At 41.3% G+C, this 5000-nt stretch overlaps 1 protein-coding gene across 8 annotated transcripts in view; it reads right to left on the bottom strand.

The window, feature by feature from the left end:
* Positions 1-5000, bottom strand: part of LOC135111464 (uncharacterized) — a 176557-nt gene that overhangs the window by 140710 nt on the left and 30847 nt on the right. The gene's annotated exons all lie outside the window — the stretch shown is intronic.

Here is a 5000-nt window from a genome sequence, read left to right as displayed (position 1 = left end):
CATTCACAAGTAACAATTAATGCAGTGACTCCTTTTTTTGCACGTGTTATTCTTTCCGATGTTTGTTCCTCTGAGCCAGCGACCTTCATTGACCTTGGCATGCTGCAGAAAGTGAGGCCACGAGAAGAAAGGTTGTGCTCATGTTATGCAGATTCAAGTGGACTGATTCTGCCCTGCTTGTTCCTTATCTGTCTTTCAATGTCAAGAGAAGGATGCTGTAGTTAGATTCAAATGGCAGAAGAGAGGGAAATCTAAGGAGGATACTGGACAGGTCTACCCGGCAGGAGAAAGGGTAGAGTATCTGAAAGTTTATGAATGGAGAGAAAGAATACGTGTTTGTTATGGGCGCGAGTGAGGTGGTTGGGCATCTCGAGGGGAGAGACGAGGAACACGTGGGGAGAGGGGTGCTAGAAATAGACCTACCCGGCAAAAGAAAGGAAGATCTTGAAGGTTTATAAATGCAGTGAACGAATACGTGTTTGTTATGGGCGCGAGTAAGGTGGTCTGGGCATGTCAAGGAGAGAAACGAGGAACATGTGGGGAGAGGGATACTAGAAATAGACCTACCCGGCAAAAGAAAGGAAGATCTTGAAGGTTTATAAATGCAGTGAACGAATACGTGTTTGTTATGAGGGCAAAATGAGGTGAAATGGATGATGCTAGAGATGGGGTCTACCCGGCAGGAGAGAAGAGTGGAGAATCTAAAATCGGAAGACCTGGGAAAAGGTTCATGAATGCAGTGAAAGAAAACTTGTTTGTAATGGGTGTGGCTGAGGAAGGCTGATCCGCTGCGGAGACCCTTAACTGAAGCAGCCGAAAGGATAAAAAAAAAAAATAATAAATAAATAAATAAACCAATATATAATGTACAACTACAGCTATTATTTTCATTTTTTTTCCTATAGTCTCTGTTTCTCGTACAATCCCTCTTTCAGCATCATAGCTACTGACTTTATGCAGCTTCCCTTTGTTCTCATATTCCCTTCAACACAAGACCCTTCATATTCTAACGCTCTTAAATCGTTTCATCATAAGAAATAAGGGAAGCTGCAAGAAGCCACCTAGCTTACACGTGGCAGTCCCTGTACGAAACATACCCACCTATTTCCACCTATCATCCCCATCCACAAACCCGTCTAATCTTCACTGAAAGCTCCCTAATGTCCTAGTACTAACATGATTGTTGAGTCCGTTCCACTCATCTACTACTCTATTTGAGTGGTAGATGAGACCTCTTTTCTAAGCCTAAATTTTTCAAGCTTGAACCCGTTATTTCTTGTTCTGTCCTGGTTGCTGATCCTAAGAATTTTGCTTACATCCCCCTTGTTATACCCCTTATACCACTTAAAGACTTCTATCAGGTCCCCTCTTAACCTAAAGAATGTAAATTTCACAACTTCAGTCTCGCCTCGTAAGGAATACTCCTCATCCCCTGTATCCTTTTAGTTATTCTCCTCTGTACTGATTCTAATAGATCTATAAGAACAAGAAATAACGGGTTCAAGCTTGAAAAATTTAGGTTTAAGAAAGAGATAGTTAGAAATTGGTTCTCAAATACAGTGGTAGATGAGTGGAACGGACTCAGTTTACTATCATATTGTTAGTGCTAGGACATTTGGGAGCTTTAAGAGAAGATTAGACAGGTTTATGGATGGGGATAATAGGTGGAAATAGGTAGGTATATTTCATACAGGAATTGCCACGTGTAAGCCTGGTCGCTTCTTACAGCTTCCCTTATTTCTTATGTTCTTATGTTCTTATTCATTCGCCATTCACACCAGAAAAGTTGCTGACCATTTATATCGCTGCCTCTAATGCGCGATTCTTGGCCTTTTGTCGATACTCAGTCTCATGTGACGTTTAGCAGTCTCTCGCGTTAATTGGTCTAGTTTTAAGTGCAAGGTTACGAAGCGGCTGGCGTCGAGTATTGAACACTGTAGTACCGCGCTGGTGAAAGTTACTAGCCGAGGTGTGACCGCCGCTGTAACCTTGTTGTTTTGTTGTGTCCCTCTTACGCTGGCGGGGGGTGAGCGGGAGGTATCACACAGAGGCGGGCACACACACACACACACACACACACACACAAGAAACATCCACACCTTTCAAGATCATAAGTTCGATAACCGTAGATATAGAGACAGAAACGAACACACACACACACACACACACACACACACACACACACACACACACACACACAGCAGTGCCACAAGTCTCACTGTTCACTGGTTTCTCATTGTATCGGCCGCGTGTTGGCGCTGCCGAGCACACACTGTTTGCATTCCAGAGAGAGAGAGAGAGAGAGAGAGAGAGAGAGAGAGAGAGAGAGAGAGAGAGAGAGAGAGAGAGAGAGAGGAATAGAAAAAAGGTAAGAAAGGAAAAAGAAAAAGAAAGGAAGGGAAAGAAAAGGAAAGGAAAGGAAAAAGAAAAAGAAGAACAAGAAGAAAAAAAAGAACAAGAAGCACAAGAGCACGAAGAACAAGAACAAGAACATGAAGAAAAAGGAGAAAAACAAGAACACGAAGATCGATAGCAAGATCAAGAGGAAGAGAGGGAGGAGGAGGAGGAGGAGGAGGACGACGAGAAGCAGGAAGAGAAGGAAGAATAAAAGGAAGAGGAAGTGTCATAATCTCTCCTTTAATTCATCTCTCTCTCTCTCTCTCTCTCTCTCTCTCTCTCTCTCTCTCTCTCTCTCTCTCTCTCTCTCTCTCTCTCTCTCTCTCTCTCTCTCTCTCTCTCTCTCTCAAGGTCACTCTTCTTTCATCACCACATTTTATGCAAACCACACGCTTTAACAAAAACGAGACAGTAAAAACGAAATAAGGCAGAGAGAGAGAGAGAGAGAGAGAGAGAGAGAGAGAGAGAGAGAGAGAGAGAGAGAGAGAGAGAGAGAGAGAGAGAGAGAAAGGCGGTGGCACAGAGGCTAACAGTTAAGGCATTATCACTGACATCCGTTTAAGTTTCCTTCCTACTTTCAACGCTACTAGAAAAATCGGAGAGAGAGAGAGAGAGAGAGGGGGAGAGAGAGAGAAAGGGAGGGAGGGTGGGAGGGGGCGGGACAATCACCTGTGATATACATAGTTTCCTTTAACCACAACTCCAAAGCTTCCCACGTAAAATACAGACTCATTCACGTTCTTCACAAAAGCATCTTCACGAATAACACAAAAATAACGTAAAAATAACAGTAAGAACATCAATTAAATCACGGAAACAAGCAAAGAGAGGAAGTGAAGAAGTAGAGAAGAAGGAGGAGGAGGAGGAGGAGGAGGAGGGGAATTAACAGCGGTACACTCACACGGAGGAAGGTGAGCGAGTGGTGAGAGAGCGAGAGAGAGAGAGAGAGAGAGAGAGAGAGAGAGAGAGAGAGAGAGAGAGAGAGAGAGAGAGAGAGAGAGAGAAGCAAGGTAAATCTTTGGTAATTTCCTTGTTATCTTCGAGCAAGGTAACGTAGAGAGGATTTATTTTCCTCACATAGCAACTTATAATTTCCTCTCTCTCTCTCTCTCTCTCTCTCTCTCTCTCTCTCTCTCTCTCTCTCTCTCTCTCTCTCTCTCTCTCTCTCTCTCTCTCTCTCTCTCTCTCTCTCTCTCATGTCCTCGTCTGCCTTCCACCTCTCCCACAGTCACTTACCCTAACCAACAGCCATCTTACAATTCTTCACATCCTTCATCCTTCATTCCCTCCCATCACACTGAGCATAATTCTCCCTAATGGTCCTCACTTCACAGGTTCTCAGTTATAATATCCCATTCCACACACACACACACACACACACACACACACGCACGCACACACACACACGCGCGCACTTATTCATTCCTTCACGTTCCTTTCGTCATAGTGGCGATGCATGAATATTAATAACCTTTCTCTCTCTCTCTCTCTCTCTCTCTCTCTCTCTCTCTCTCTCTCTCTCTCTCTCTCTCTCTCTCTCTCTCTCTCTCTTTTTCATTTTATTTATTTTATTTATTTATTTTTTCTATCTTTTTTTTTTTTTTTGCAAGACAAGTGACAGAGTTGATCGGCTCGTCTCCTCGTTTTCTGTTGAAGCCGAGGATGGAAAGAAAACGAGTGAGTGAATCAACAAATAAATAAGTGAATGAGCGAAAGAATAAATGAATATTTTAAAATCTATGAATGGGTGAATGTATGAATATGTATGAATAAATATGCCAATGAGTAAACTGAATGGAACCGGTAGTAGCAGCAATCAGGATGCGAGAGAGAGAGAGAGAGAGAGAGAGAGAGAGAGAGAGAGAGAGAGAGAGAGAGAGAGAGAGAGAGAGAGAGAGAGAGAGAGAGAGAGAGAGAGAGAGAGAGAGAGAGAGAGAGAGTAAAGTAATAAAGAAAAGGTAAAAAATAATTCATCTGAACTAAAGAAACAAAAATGAAAAAAGAAAAACGTATAGGAACAAGACAATAATGAAAACAAACAAAAACAAATAAAAAAATAAACAAATACAAAATCATCAAAATCATAAACAAGAAAATCGCATTCACTCCATCACTCACTAACAACGACAATAAATGCTTCAACACCATTAAACCACCTTATTACTCTTTCTTTCTTTCTTTGTGTCTGATATTTCTGCTCTTGTGTTGGAGACATAATAAAGTTAAAGAAGGAAGAAGAATCAAAATAGGACAAACAGATATAGTATACGAAAGAAGAAATTAGATCAACAACAACAACAACAACAACAACAACAACAAGATTACAAGACAAAAATCACTTATATTCTTTCTTTGTCTCTGATTTGTGTGTTTTTGGCAGAGACAGATGATAAATTTAGTTAAAAAAGCAAGAATAAAAATAGAACAAACAGATAATACTATACGGATGAAGAAATTAGATCAACAAGATTACAAGACAAAACTTCCTTTGTTTCTCTAATTTATCTGTTCTTTTGACAGAGACAGATGATAAAGTTAGTCAAAGAAGCGAGGAGGATAAAGACAGGACAAAATACATACTATAGGGGTGAAGAAATTAGGTC

This window comes from Scylla paramamosain, chromosome 22, assembly GCF_035594125.1.
Source record: "Scylla paramamosain isolate STU-SP2022 chromosome 22, ASM3559412v1, whole genome shotgun sequence".
NCBI lineage: Eukaryota > Metazoa > Arthropoda > Malacostraca > Decapoda > Portunidae > Scylla > Scylla paramamosain.
The sequence above is the reverse complement of the archived record's forward strand: the minus strand, read 5'-3'. Positions and strand labels throughout refer to the sequence as shown.